Raw genomic sequence first — 16,425 nt, forward strand, 5'->3', positions numbered from 1 at the left:
GATCATCAGCGGCAAGCCTCTTTACGGCACCCGTGAGCTCCTGCTGCAGAAGTTGCGTCTTTTCCTGGATTTTCGAGCCAGTTAACTGCTAGTTTTTCTGGGTTTAAACCACCTGCCTTTGTTTTTTTCTTTTTTTTTTTTTTTTTATTTTTTTTTTTTTATCTTTTCTGTAAGAACAGCTCAAATGAAGAGGCAGTTTTGTATGTTAATCCAAGTGATAGGTGGAAATATAGAGAGATCATGTTGGTTTTGCTTGAAAGAAATATCAAAGGAAAATTCTATAATTTAAGTTATGTGATTAGTAGAGCACACTTGGCTTGTGTGTATTATTGAGTTTCCAAATGATGTTGTACTAATTGAAATTTAAATGTTCAGGCTCCATTATATCTATATTGGTTTCAACAATCTGACCATTTAATCGGTCGATTTGGCGTAGGCACTGTAAAAAAAACTACAAAATATACGTTGTAGTTTTTTAATATTTTGTAGTTTTTTAACAGTCCATATTTAATATCAAGTTTTTCATGAGAAAAAGAGTGGAGTTAAATTTAGACCATAAAAAATTACAGCTTTTTTTACAGCACTTGGCCGAATCGGTTAGGGTTTCAACTGGTCAATAGTTTTGTTAGTAATGAAGTAAACTTCTCACGAAATCAGGGAGGACTTGTGGCAGTTGACAACAAAGGAAGTTAAAAATGAAAAGAAATAGGAAGTTTGGAATTTTTTTTAATGGAGAAGATGGTGGTCAGAGAGCAAAGAAAACAATCCGTTAATGAATAAAAAGAAGGCCAAGGGAGAATTTGATGATTTTTGAAAGCATAATAGTCTAAGGAATTATAACACCACAAAAGGCAGTAATTATGCAGCACCATATCTAGTACACAATCTTATAGGCGAAAGCAGTACCCCCTAGAAGTACAAATCAATTGAAAGTAAAAACGAAAATAAACTTGAAAGTAGAATAAATAAATAAAAGTGAAAAAAAAAAAAAAAAACCAACTAACCTTAGTCACAAACAAACTTTTAGCTAAGAAATGTTTAATTGCTCACAAAAAAAAAAAAAGAGAAAGTTTTACTGCCGCATCATCAGTTATGTGGTACTCGTATAACAGTTTACTAAATAACATTACTAAAAAAAAAGAGAGCTAAAAATAATGTACCAAATCTAGAAAAGATGTCACAAGTTAAAGTTTCAACAAGACTACCCAAACTAATAATAATAAAAACCTAGAAAAAAGTACAAATACCGGTCACAAAGTAAAACCCAATTTGCAATGTTTCCTCAAACTAAAGATTGCATCGTTATGTGATTAGGGAGAAGGATTTTAGGATTAGGATTGAATAATTTAGAGATAATATGTTATCACATTAGAAGTGGTTTATTCCGGTTAGTGTTTTATTTCTACTATGCATTGTAAGTGTTTATTTAAAGACACCATAAAACTAATAAAATAACTAGAGAAGTTTATTGTCAAACGTTTACATTTGTTGTTAGAAGAAGGTTTCGGGTTCCTCGAACTACCCTCTCTTTTCTGTTGGAGTATAATCTGCAAATCATGTCTGAAATCATGAAGATAACATAGAATGGAATAATATCAAATGTAAGCAACATATATTAATGCAGAACCAAATAAGAAATTCCACACAAGTGGTTCAAACTAACACAAACATTATAAATTAAAAAAAAAAAAAACAAAAACAAAAAACATAAACATAATATATTACAGACAATCAAGGCTGTGACTCCCGTGGCGCTTCTTATATAATGTCAACAAATATGCCAAGTTCCAAAAGAGTAATCTTAAACAGGAGTATAAAAACCAACACAAATCTACATCAAACTCTCGAAACTTGTTCTGATAAAGCATCTTCAAACAGATCACCATCATTCTTCTCAGATCTCAAGCTTGGTGGGATGAAAGATCTGAAAACCTGGTCCATGTTAGGACTTTTCTGCAACACATGGCAAGCAACTTCCAGAGCTGTGTCACGGAAAGAGCGGTAGAATTTCTGACTACAGACATATCCAAAGATCAAGGACAATATGGGGAGTGGAATTAGCAATGGTGCACAGACAAATTTCTTTGCCTCAAAGTAACCAAACATAGTAACTTGGTATAACATTAGAGATGCTAGGATGCGTTTATGTGAGGCCACATCCTTCCATAGCTTTCATAAGATGGAACATAAACTTTGAGTGCCTGTTGGATCAAACATCATAAAAAACCTGATTACAAGGTAATTATCCTATAAGGAATATAATCTTAAATGGAATTATATCATAAATTCTAACAAAAACATCGTAAAGAAACTGATAAAGCTCGGAATTTTAAAGTTTATGCATGTAATATTTGCACATTTAATAATAAGAATGAACCATGAGGAAAACTTCACTTATCCCTCTTAAATTTTCACCTCTTTTGCAATGTTCCCATAAAGTTCAAAACCTCTCAATTTAGTGTATCAAACTTTTAATTTTTTTCAATGTCTCCACTCCGTTAGGATTTTCCATTAAATCCCAACAAAATTTCTTTAGAAAAAATATTTAATTTATTTTTTATTTTTTATTTTTTTTGCAAAAATTGAGTCATGGGTATTTTTTTAAATACCGTTAAATTCAGACCAATGTCTTAATCTTTGCAATTTTTTTCTTTTGTGTTTTTTTCCTAAAACAAATGGGGGTATTTTGGAAAAAGTTAACGGATGTGTGAGATTGTAAAGAATTGAGAGATTGATACACTAAATTAAGAAAAATTGAACTTCAGGGAATGTAAAAATGATGACAATTCAGCAGAGTTAAGTGAAGTTTCTCTGCTTTTTTTTTTCCTTTCCTCATGCTGTCACCTTGGTAGGGTAAAAGATATGTAAGAGTTAATGAACAGTCTCTCTCTCTCTCTCTATATATATATATTCCTCAAATTTTTTCCAACATAGGAAAGAGCTTGGTCAAATAAGAATTAGAACTTAAACAAAAATCAAAGAACATTACCTGATTTCTAAGAATTAGCCATCCCAGGCCAAAGTAAGCCACGCCAAATGGGAGAATAAGAGGAGCTATAACAGAGTAGCACAGGACAATTGTGACAATCAGCATGTCACCAGGAACCCTAGTTCCATATCTAAGATCTCCAGGAAACCAAGCTTCTTTCAACTCAGCCTCAGTCTTACAAAGATACTTCCTCTTCAAATGGTATATAATTAAAGGCACTATTCTAGATAGTTCAAGACCATAGCCAATAAAGAACCTGTGAATCATAGAATTATTGTATTGGAATGAGAAGTGTAAGATTGCAAAGCTTAATGTTAGAAGTCACTCTTGTGTAACTCTATAAATGACGTGATTTTTAAAATCACCATTGAGCTTGTGATTGATTATTATTGAATTCTGATCAAATGGTGATTTTAAAGCCACCTCGTTCATAAAGTAATTAGAAAAGGTACATATAAGAAATGCAAAATCATTAGCTTACTTCAAAGCCACATAGGTCAAGAAGAATGTTGCATTGCCTGGCAGACCTTTGGCTAGGATAGTAACTATAGAGTTAGGATCATCCTCAATGGTCTTAAATGTAGTGAACAAGGTTCCTCCCACTGTCACTCCAATGAAAACATTTAACACAGTGAAATAGAAGTATTTCCCAGAAGCAGCTCTTACTGCATGGCTTACAGAGGGAATTCCCTCAGCCTTTGACAGAAGCAAAAGGAACTTGGGCAACAAAGCCAAAAAGATAATGAGTGCAAGCTGAGGGAGAAAAGCTTCCAACAGAGTCTTGAGTGCTTTCATATTCACAATTGGCTTTATAAATGGGAGAAGCTTCTTCAAATTGTCCAGTGTTGTGAGAGCAGAAATAAACCCAATTGGAATCATGTAGAAAAGTATGGCTAAGGCCACAACAAAATACACGACATGTTGCCGTAGGTGTCTCTGAAAAAACTTGATTTTAAGGTTAGTCCATATCAGTTGATGTGGTTCAGGAGCATCTGTAACTGTCCATTTGTCAAGCATTTGGGCATGTAGACACTGTGCTGCAGAAGCTGCAGTCACCCTGTTTGTGAAAAAGACCAGAGCAGCATCTTGCTGCTTCTCTCTGAGAGTGATTTTTTGTTCTGATTCTAGTTTTGGGACTAGTTCATCAATCTTTCCTCTGTAATACTCTAAGCTACCTACTTTTTCACCAAAAAGACCAAGGAAGCCAGTTCTGTTAGTGGGTCTTGCTCCTTCTGGTTTTCTAGTTGTTTTTGACTGTCCATATATGGCTTCAGCATGAGCAAGCTTCTTCTTGTACCCTTCTAACTCTTTCCAAATTTTGTTTACCTAAGAGAACCAATCAATGTAAATAATCATAAAACCTATAGTACTTTTCTAATGCATCTAGAATGCTTACACATTCTACTTCCATATGAGATATTGTTCTAATTAGGAAAAAACATGCTTAAGAATTGTGGAAAAGAAGCTTTGTATTTTTGATACATGAACTATACAATAGAATGACCTATTTATAATTGAACGAGGCTAGTGAAAGAAAGAAAATACACTAAATACAAAATGAAGAAATAATGCCTAATTGATCTACAATAGCTAATATGGTGGAGTGGGGTCACTAGCCCCATTAGCATAGGAATAGGCCCAAGCTCAAGGGAATAATGTTAAGAGAAGAGCAGCAACTGCAAACAAAGATCTAAAATTGGTGGGTCATGCTATAGGTTAGGGGCAAAAGTCTCCTCATAGTCAATACCATACTCCTGGGTGTCAACCAAAGATCTAAAAGTCTCTTCATAGTCAACAAGACGAACCTCTTGTAGCGTTCAAATGACCCAAATTCCCTTGTCTGGATTTTGCAAACCTACTTGCATCCAATTGCTGATTTTTTGGGAGGCAAATCCATCAGATCCAAAGTATGGGAGTTTTGGTATGGGCATTTAATTTGACATTCTGCCTAAGAGGGTTACCACTTGCCTCGCGATAAGTGTAATGTTTGTGAAGAGTAGTAAGAGACAAAAATAAAATAGTAAAAAAAGAAAAAAATGGTAATCTTATAGATGGGTAGGAGGTGCTCTTACCCTTCTAAAGCGACGGAGTCTGGAGGCCTAGGGAGAATTTTGGGGGTGTGATGTAACATGATGACCATCAGACGCATCAAATATACCATAAGTAGCCATGAAAGGATCGTCTAAAGAGCTTGAATTTTGTGCATAAGACTCGGGGAAAAAAATATATATATTGGAGGGATAAGTGAAAATAGGCGAATAATTGGAAGAGGAATGTGGAAAACTCGAGTGACGTGTAAACGATTTATGTTCCTAGAAGTCCCCATGACGAGAAACCTAAAGGCGTCTAGTAATGGGATCATAACAACGATAGCCCTTTTGGGCAATGACATAATCAAGAAAACAACATAATTGGGAGGTTCGAGTTTAATGTCCTTGATCATGTGAAGGAAGAGTGACAAAACATGCACAACATACCAAAACCGCGAAGGAAGGTGTAGTCAGGAACTCTTCCATAGAGAAGCTCAAAAAGAGTTTTGTAGTGAATCGTAGGTGAAGGAACTCGATTGATTGTGTAAACAATAGTAAAACTAGTTTTAGCCCAAAATTGTTTTTGAACATAAGTAGAAATGATAAGAGCTCTTACGGTGTCTAAGATATGACGATGTTTTTGTTTTGCACGTCCATTATGTTGAGAGGTGTAAGGACATGAGAACAATGGAAAATTGTCCCATTTTGATTTCAAATGTCAAGAAATGATTTTTCATTATACTCCATAGCATTATTTGAACAAAATATTTTGATGGTACAATAATATTAAGTTTGTACCATTTTTTGAAAGTTTCGATAAATATGAGTGAGTTCAAATATATGTTGTAAAATATATATCTAAGTATAACAAGAATAATCATCAACAAAGATAACAAAATAGCGAGATCCTCACTCAATGGGAATTAGGGCAAGACCCTAAAATAAGAATGGACAAAATCTAAAGGTTCAAACAAAAAAGACTTAGTTTTATTAAATGTTAAATGAGTTTGATTTCCAAGATGACAAGAGAGACAATTTAAAGGTTTAAAATATATAGAGGAGTTGATGAAGAAGACTATAAAGTTAAAAAAGCCTTTGGTGTGCTTCTTTTGCAGTTAAAAACTTCAAAGAAATGCTTAAATAGGAGAAGGTGCACGAGCGGCAAAATAAGGCTTATTGGAGGCACCAAGAAAATAGTGGCTCTCATAACATGAAGAAAAAAACAAGTTAAAGAATCGTGGAAAAGAAGCTTGTATTTCTGATATATGAAGTACACAATAGAACGATCTATTTATAGTTCAACGAGGCCGGTAAAAGATAGGAAACAAAATAATACATAGCAAATCAATACTTTACCTCTTTGTTGTCTGTTACCACCATTGATTTGTAAAATGTCTCAGGATAGATAGTTTCAAAATACGAATCAACATGTTCTTTTCTTGTTTGGCCTTCAAGAACTGGAGGTATATCTCTAACAAGAATGGCAAATTGTTCAGGCTTCACTTCAGGAGACATAAGAGCGTCTGCTCGCAGTCCAGAGACATGTGTATATGCCTTCCATAACAAGTAATATGTAACAAAAGAAACCCAATAAACGGCTATCAGAAATGCCCAAAACCGAGGACTCTTCTCCTGTATATGCAAACAAACAAAGAAAACTGCATTCAAATGAAATTATGGGGCCCATATAATTCATTAACAAACAAAATAGAATATATAATATATAGTTTGAAGTTTTATTTTAGAAAAGACATTAATTAGATAGCGTAACACACAAATCACATATTTAGTATCACCATCTCAGCAAGATGTGCCTCTGGTTGAAGAATAAGTACGATTTTAGGAGAAACTTCACTTTAGACCCCTGAACTACCGCATGTTTTGAGAAAACTCTCCTCTCAAAGTTCAAAAACTCTCAATTTGAACCCCTCAACTTTCAAATTTAAACCCCTACGTTAGTTTTTAAACATTAAAAGTGATACAATGACCATTATACCCCTATCTTTTTTAGAAAACTTTAAATTTACCCTTCATTTCAAATTAAAAAAAAAAATAATTAAAAAAAAAAAATCACAAGGTGACCCACGGTTGGGCCACCTTGTGACCTTTTTTTCATTTTTTTCAATTTTTTTTTTTAAAAAAGAAAATTGAAAGGTAATTTTGTATTTTTAGGGGTTTTAACGGCAAAAAATTGACGGAGGAGGTAAATTGCATCAAATTGAGAGTTTTTGAAATTTAGGAGGGTCTTCTCAAAACGCGCAGTAGTTTAGGGGTCCTTTGTGAAGTTTCTCAAAGATTTTTTTAAGATTTTATTAGGATAAGACAAATTCCTAAATGTAATTTCACAAATTTAATAAATAACTATTAGTCATCTCCATCATTTGATAGCCCATTGCCCTAAGAGAATAAAAGAAAGAGATTTAAACATTCAGTTCATGAAAATTTGTGTAGCATACTTTGATATTTCCCATGGATAACTCGTCAAAGTCACTAAAGGTCCCCTTGCTTGTGGTTGCCGAAGTAGACTTCACACTATCATCAGTAGCAGCAACTGGTAAAAGAACTGGCAGCAAGACTATGCTAGATAAGACCAAGATTCTCAAAACTGCATATTAATTGGAAAAATGAAAGTATAAGAAATCGTAACTGAAAATTAGCCTAAAAGCTCCTAACAACACTTAAAAGTGAGGTTGAATACATGTTTGCAAAAATAACACGGAATTAAAAATTCATTCAACACACAATCAATCACCAAATATTGTGAAAGTTTCAAAAACAATCAACACACGAATTTGGTGACAAAATGGAAATCTTTTGATGAATGCTTCAAGAGTAAAACCATTCCAGGCCAGCCTGTAGCACCCCGAAAATTATTTGGAATTTTTATTAAGCTTTAATCCCTTTAGGACTTGGAACGGGATTGAATTAAGAATTGGTTGTTTACATTTTCTTGGGCATCGATAGATTGATCAAGTAGTATCAATCGATAGATGAAACCCTAGCATTGATGGATTGATCAGGGAGCTCGATCAATCGATGAGCGGTTACAAAATTGGGTTTTTTGACACCTCTACCCTTTTGGACATGCATGGGCTCATTTAAAGAGAATGTTCTTGACCCTTGGAGCTCATTTCACCACTCTTCAGCCTATGTAAACCCTAGAGTGAGAAAGAGAAGATGTAGATACTGCTTAAGGAAGACAAGTATAGAGTTGAGTGTCCGAACAAGGAGAAGCAAAGTTCGGACAGCCATATACAAAGACCATTCCATAAAGTGCTTGATAATTGAAGAGTTTGGACGGTTGTGCAAACAGACCTTCTCGGGTTCAATTGTGTTCGGACAGATGGGTTTCTGAAACATCCTGTTAGCGGTGATGTCCAGACGGCACTACGAACAATGCATATTTGGAAGAGCCATTTCTTGACAGTGCAGCAGCATCTTTGAATAAGCGGGGAAATTAGGGTTACAAAACCTTAGTTAAGTCTGAACGCTCACTTAACGTGTTCTAATGCCGCCACTGCAAACCTGAAGTTTTCTATTTAAGGTCTGCTTTCTCTCTACAATTTCTCATCTCTCAAACACACAAAAATTTAGAGAAACTCCAAGGAGAGTTTGTGAGAGTCACTTGAATGAGGTACTCCAAGAGATCTTTGTGTGAATTAATTGGAGGGTTGAAGAAGCCAACAGAGTGCTTTGATTGCACTACATCAACAAGGAGACAACGTGCTGGGACCGCACACACAATAGTCTATCAGTGGGGATTGGTAAGGATTCAACTAGGTTAAGATCGGTCAACATGGGACTTGTTGGAATAAAGATTGCATGAAGAACAAATCGTCCTACATATGGTGTAATAAGGTTGCTGGTATTGTAAGTTTCCTATACTTTGTAGTGCATGCGGTTTTCATTATTAGTGGAATCCTGGGTTTGGCTGACCCGGTTTTCTCTTGGTACAACAATTTTCCTATTCGTCAACAAAAATAATATGTTTTGTTGGTGAATTGTTGGTGGTTGTTGTTAGCGTGTTAAATAACATTGCATGCTTTTGTGCTAATATTGTTGTATATCTCATATTGCATGTGTAGTTGTTATGTTTAATATTTTGCTGCATGTTGGGGTCTATATTGGGTATACTCATACAACCCTTGTTGTTGTACCGGGTTTTTCAGGGAGGTGTCCAAAATAAAATCAACCAAAATAAGCAAAAACGGATCATGATCAGGATCATCATCATGTGTAGCATCTACTCCATCCTCATTATCTCCATCTCCACTAGCATCATCCTTATTTCCATCATCAGTCTGATCCTTATCATCAGTAGAAGACCCCTCACCTGCAAGTTTCTACCTCCCAACCTTAACAACCTCATTAGATGTCTCATCATCTTCAGCTACATGATCCAAGACCGACGAAACATTTGAACTAAGTTGAACCAACTTATTACGATCACCCACAACCATAGCAGGAATACTAGTTGCAGGAGTCTCAAGACAAGTCATCTGCTCAACCATCTCATTGAGTTTCCTCATGATGGTAGAAACTTGGATGGAAGGCTCGGATGTAGACGTTCGAGCCTTTAAAGACGCTTTATAAACAGCATCAGAAGATTCTGCATTAGCAGAAATGCCATCACAACCATTAAGATGCCTATGCCAAAGAGAGAGCTAAGCCATGGTTCGAAGGACAGTGGCGCGAGAAAAGGAACCCATAGGTTTGAGCTTAGGCTCAACAAAAGAGAGCTCAACCTCAAAATGATTGATCGCAAATACAGGTAATGAGGACAGCAAGCACAATGGAAGTGGTCTTCTCATTAAAAACATCATACATGACATGAATGGCTAATAAGCAGAAATCAATAGAAGCACCTTTCAAAATAGTATAAGAAAATGAGCCCTGGGTACACTGATGTCAGAGTAGTGATCTATGGGATAGAAACGTTGGATTTGAGTGTTCAAAGTAAGTAATCGTCCATAAAAACGCTAAAATTATGTTTCTTAACTAAAAATATGTTATTGTGTGACGTATCGCTATAGGAAAAAGAGGTGAAAAATCCCGGGTATGTACACACTGGTATATGAACTTGACCTTATGATCAAATTTTAGTTTAATATTGTTTGCCTTGGATCCAAGGGGCAGAATAACCGGCGCAAACATTTTCTATGACAATTGCTACTTTAGCAACTTGGAAATTTTGTTTCCATGTTATAAAGTGAGGTATTTCAATAAAATTGATGCACTAAGTTTTTCATTCATACGTAGTGAATTTATACAAGTGTTTAGGGATTTTACAAATGGAAAATAAATTACAACATTATGGTAATTCATTTGATTTCCTTTCTTGATGAGCACTAGTCGTTGGGTTGATTTGATTTGCCTTCATTGGTTGATTTCCTTTGTTGAGATCTTTGCCTTGTCGAGGATGTAGTCATTGCTTGAATTTCCATATGTGGAGTGCTGTCTTGCTAGTTGTGATTTTTCCTTGTTAAGGATGTAGCCGTTGCATTTGTTTCCAAGTGTGGATTGTTGTGTTGATTGGTGATTGGTTCATTACGCCCCCGCAAGCGAGACACATGGCACACAACGTTGAGCTTGGTACACATGAGAAAAAAAAAAAAAGGCAAAATGTCTTGGTTTTGGTAAAGATGTTAGCTAGGTTGTCTTTGCTAGACATGAAATGAACGAGCAGTGTTTTGGAAGTGACTTTATCCAAGACAAAATGGAAGTCGATTTTGATGTGCTTGGTTCAAGCATGGAAGGCGAGATTTGTAGATAAGTACGTGGTGCCAATGTTTTCACACCATAGCGTAGGCGGGTGGGGAAGAAAGATACAAAGGTCGTGGAGCAAGGAATGGAGCTAGATGAGTTCAGTGGTGGTGATGGTGAGGGTTTGATATTCAGATTCAGTGCTAGAGCGGGCAACGATGCAGTGTTTACAAGATGACCACGAAATGAGGTTGGGATCAAGGAAGACGCAAAAACCACTAGTAGATTTTCCGTCATCGGGGAAACCAACTTAGTCAGCATTGAAGAAAGCTTGAAAGGTGCGTGATGGAGACTAGTGAAGGAGTAGGCCATAGGTAATGGTAGACTTGAGGTAGCAGAGGATATGATTCACAGCCTAAAGGTGGATTGAGGTGGGCCGGTGCATGAATTGAGATACTTTCTTGACAACAAAAGAGATGTCAAGACGAGTGAGAGAGATATATTGTAAGGCACAAACAAGACTTCAGTATGAGGAGGAAATTAGGAATCAATGAGGGGATCACATGAGAGGATGGATAAAGTATGTGTAGTGGACATAGGAGACTTGACATGACGAGGAAGAAGTGGAGAGGACCGAGGTCATTAATGACAAAGTCAACTCTAAGTGTTTGCAGGACAAAAGTGGTCCTTTGAGGAAAAGAGTTGGTGATGAGTATATCGTCAACATAGATAAGGACGTAGGTAGTGTGCTAAGATGGGCTATGAATGAATAAGGAGTAGGAATAGGAACCGACAAAACTGAGCTCATGGAGGCATTCATTAAAATGAAAAAACCAAGCATGGGGAGCTTATTTCAAACCGTACAGAGCCTTGTGTAACTTATAAACATGATAAGGGTATTGTGGATGGAGAAAATCGGGAGGCTAAGTCATATACACGTCCTCAAAGAGCCATCAATGTAGGAAAGCATTTTGTACATCAATCTAGCGGATGGGCCAATTAGAGGATATGGCCAGTGAGAGAACAAGACAAATGGTTGTGGGATTGACTACTGAACTATATGTCTCTCCATAGTCAATGTCATGTTGTTGGTAAAAGCCTTTGGCGATGAGATGCGCTTTGTAGCGATCAATAGTTCCATTAGCTTTGCGTTTGAAACAAAAGACCCATTTGCAACTAACGATATTTGTATTGTTGGTAGGAGGAACATGGTTCCAAGTACTGTTGATGAGCAACACATCAAATTCGGTGTTCATAGTAGCACGCCAAGTGGGATGTTGAGCTGCGGAGGAGTAGGAGGTAGGTTCAACATCATCGGAGCAAGTGGCAGCAAGGAGTGCTTTATGGAGGAGATAATGGATGAGACCCTCTAGAAGACTTTTGAGCTTGAAGATATTGTTCTTGGAGCGAGTTTGCATGACATGTTGTGGTTGAGATGGAGCTAAGGTGGCAGTCTCCGTAGGTGCAGCCTACGTACAAGAAAGAGAAATTGTGTTAGTAGGAGTAGGTGCTAATGAATGAAAGGGGGGGAGGTGGCTCGACAAAGTCGACATGGGGGGTCCTATGGTGGATTGAACCCGTGTGGGATCTGGGGTGCGCGGGGGATTGTGGGTTGGTGCAACGAGAGTGTGAGGATGAGTGAGTGGATAGAGAAGAGTGTGTTGAGGGGGTGGATCCAAGGAGGAAAGAGGGAAGCGAGAGGAGGGAAAATAGGATTCATCAAAGATGACATGCCGGGAGATATAGAGACAGCCGGAGGAAAGATGGAGACATTTGGAGCCACGATGGGGGGGACTATAGCCAGAGAAGATGCATTGGAGGATCGGAAATCCAATTTGTGTTTGTTGTAAGGTCCTAGGTGGGGCCAACATGCACATCCAAAACCGCATAAGAAAGTGTAGCTTGGGTGAAGGTTAAAAAGCTTTTGAAAAAAGAGAGGTTATGGAGGACCAGAGTGGGTAGTCTATTGATAAGATAGAAGGCTGTTTGGAAAGCCTCGGCCCAATAAATGAGAAAAGCATAGGAATTAGCAAGGAGAGTAAGGCTCATTTCTACGGTGTGCCAGTGTTTACATTCCACAGACCCATTTTGCTCATGGGTGTGAAGGCACATTAATCGATGGTGGATATCGTGAGAGGCAAAATGATGGTATAATTTTAGAAATTTGCCACCTCCATCGGTTTGGATTGATTTTATTTTGCAATCAAACAAGCGTACGACATAAGCTTGAAACTTAGGAAAACTTGTAAAAACATTAGATTTGCATTGTATGGGATATAACCAAGTAAATTTGCTGAAGTGGTCAACAAAAATAACATAGTAGCATGCACCATTATTAGATAAAATTAGGGAGGGTCCCCAAACATCAGAGAAAACTAATTCATGGGGAACATCAGATGGGTGATTAGACAAGGAAAAGGAGAGCTGGTGACTTTTGCCACAATGACAGGCGGAGTAAAGTGGCAGCTACTTATTAGATGTGATATGGTGGTGAAACTGGGACACAACTTGACAAAGTATTCGATTAGCAGGATGACCGAGATGCACGTGCCAATCTTGAGGAGAAGCACGTTCACTAGAGAAGACACTAGGTGGTGTAGCTGATGGAGAGGAGGACCACTGGTACAGTCCATTTTTACTTTGTCCTTTATGTAGAATCCTTATGGGGATTCAATCCTTAACAAAAAAACAAGGGTGAAATTCCATGAAAGCATTATTATCTAAAGTAAATTTTGAACAGAAAATAAATTTTTGCTAATTTTTGGAACATGCAAAACATGACGTAAAATAAAATAAGATAGACAGAGCATAGATGTGCCAATGTTTTTGATGGTGATTCAGGTACCATTGCCCACTTGGATCTAGTCGGGGCCATCAATATATTCTTCCGATTGAAGATTCAATTGGTTAAGATAGGAGGTGATGTGGTGAGTAGCACAATGTCGAGATACCAATTGAGGTCCCAAGAGTGAGATGATGTGGCAGTAGATGTTGTTAGACTTGGACCAGCAACCTGGTAGGCTTGATCAAAACAATGGTAACAAGTAAGGGGGAATGGTCCATTTTTCCATAGACCTGACATGTGGGTTTCGAGCCCATTTGTGGGCTGGATTTTGGAGAGCCCATAGAAGCATTGGGGCGATAATTAAAGGAGGAGTGACCCAAAGATCCTCCCAAACCTCTAGAAGCAGAGGTGTGGAGTTGGTGTGCACGCCTCCGGGAACGTGGCCCTTGGCTGAAGATGCGCTGGAAGGCTCGATGACCATCACGGCCATGGTGGTGATTGGGGCTCCGAGTAATGATGTTGGCAGTGGGGAAGAGGGAATCGCACTAATGACGTATTCGCGATTCGAGATTCGTGGACAAGAAAATGACCAAATAGAGTGTCCATGGGGAAAGGTTCTACATGAGTGGCCACCGAGATCACAAATGGGTCGTATTCAGGACCCAAATCGATGAGAAGGTAGAAGGTGAACTCATAATCATTAAGGGGATGTCCAGCGACAAGAATGGCGATGATGTGCTTGAGTTGGTGGAAATAGTCTAAAATGCTCAAGTTGACCTTCTTGGCAGTGGCAAGTTGAAAATTGAGTCATTGTCTGGGCGCAAGATTCAGAGGTAAAGGTTTGATCAAGCGTCTTCTAGAGCTCCTAGGCGATTTTGCAACCGAGAACTTGAGGCAAGAGTTCATCAGGTATGGATCGAAGATATCAGCATGCTCAGGATCAATTGATCCTGGCGGGGCCACCAAAGGGTGTTTGGGTCAGTGGAGACGGTAAGGGTGCCGTCATGAGAGGTTGAGACTTATGGGGTTGGTGGGCTGGTAGTGCCGTCAATGAAGTCGTAGAAGTCATGACCCCGGAGGAAAGGTTCCATACCACACCATGTCATAAAATTGCCCTTATTGAGCTTGGATTGGGCAAAGCTTGAGAGAGGAGCCATGGGAATGGGTTGATGGGTGTTGGTGGTGTTTGGAATAGCTATGTTGGTTTCAGTAGATGAAGAGACCACCGGGGAAGATGCAACAAGGGGTTTGAACAAAGGTTTCAACGAACCAAAAAAAGAGAGCAACCGTAGGGACGATGTGGGTCGCTCATTCTTGACTTCGATACCACATAAAGTGGGGTATTTCTATGTAATTGCAGCACTAGTTTTTCATTGATACGTAGTGAATTTATACAAGTGTTTAGGGAATTTACAAATGGAAAATAAATTACAACATTATCGTAATTTATAGGGGTGGGCAGATTAACCGGTTACTGATTACCGGCCGTGTACCGGTTTCGACCGAACCGATATTAACCGTAACCGATATACCGATATCCTTATCGGTTAAATTTTTTATACCGGTATGCTTATCGGTTCGGTTAGAAATTTCATATTGGTTAACCGTTTAACCGATATAAACCGTTAAATAGGGATGCCAAAATGACGTAGTTTTGGGATTATATATATACCTATGTAACCTTATCTTAATTTGGGTTTGGGTAGGTTTGATTTTTTTTTTTTTAGTGATGGCATTAGATGAAATTTCTTTGCTTTTGGTGAAAGCATTTTTTATTAACTAGTTTTGTTAGTCTAATTAGCATTCATTATGTTAATTAGTCCATTTGCTTTGGAAAAATGTATTTTATAATATAAAAAAAGTTGTGGTGGATCAATATAAAAAAGCTTCAATTTTTATCTCAAAAAACAAATATTTGGGTCCCAACAAAAAGTATTTGGGTTCTCAAAAGTCAAAAAAACTCATTTTTGGCCCAACAAAATAAATCAATATAAAGCCCACGGTTAAATCGGTTAACCGGTTTAACCAAACTGTTTAACCGTGTACCATTATAACCGATAATTTCGGTTAAAATTCTTATTGGTTCGGTATCGGTTAATAAACCGTTTAACCGAAAATTATCGATTAATAACCGATAAGAGCCAAAACCGGACCGTTTTGACCGATACCCAGGCCTAGTAATTTATTTGATTTCCTTTCTTGATGAACACTAGCCATTGGGTTGATTTGATTTGTCTTCATTGCTTGATTTCCTTTGTTGAGATTTTGCCTTGTAGAGGTTGTAGCCGTTGCTTGAATTTCCATATGTGGAGCGTTGTCTTTCCAGTTACGAGTTTGCCTTGTTGAGGATGTAGCTGTTGCATTTGTTTCCATGTGTGGATTGTTGTGTTGATTTGTGATTTGTTCATTACAGGCTTGTTTTTTTACGAACAATTGCTACATCACCGTGTCAATTTGTAAAATGGTTAAATACCATTAAGTACTTGGGTTTTAACAACTTTATTTTTTATTTTTGAGAAAAGTCCACATACCCATCTTAAACTATCACTCAATTGGCAATGTCTCTCCCAAACTACCAAAAATTGTCAATGTTCCCCAATGACAAAACTACCCTTAATAAATTAAAAATAAAACACACTAAAACTTCTTTTAAAAAAAAAAAAAAATCCAAAGGACGGCAAATTTAATTTTTTTTTTTTTAAAAAAAAAAATCTTTTTATAAGAAAAAAATTAAAAAATTTTGATTTTTTTGTTATAAAAATTGAAATTTTTTGTTTTGTTTTATAACTTTTTTAAATAAAATTAAGAATTTTCGTTAAAGAAAATTAAAAAAAAATTTGTTTTCTAAAAAAAAATTTTAAATAAAAATTCCTTTTTTTAAAAAAAAAAAAATTTAAAAATCGTTCTTTCTAAATTAA

The 16,425-nt window shown here is 37.0% G+C and overlaps 1 pseudogene; it reads right to left on the bottom strand.

The window, feature by feature from the left end:
- Positions 1 to 1,756: 1,756 nt before the first annotated feature.
- The window catches only part of LOC132172386 (CSC1-like protein ERD4), a 16,551-nt pseudogene continuing 1,882 nt past the window's right edge, over positions 1,757 to 16,425 (bottom strand).

This window comes from Corylus avellana, chromosome ca2, assembly GCF_901000735.1.
Source record: "Corylus avellana chromosome ca2, CavTom2PMs-1.0".
Taxonomy (NCBI): Eukaryota; Viridiplantae; Streptophyta; class Magnoliopsida; order Fagales; family Betulaceae; genus Corylus; species Corylus avellana.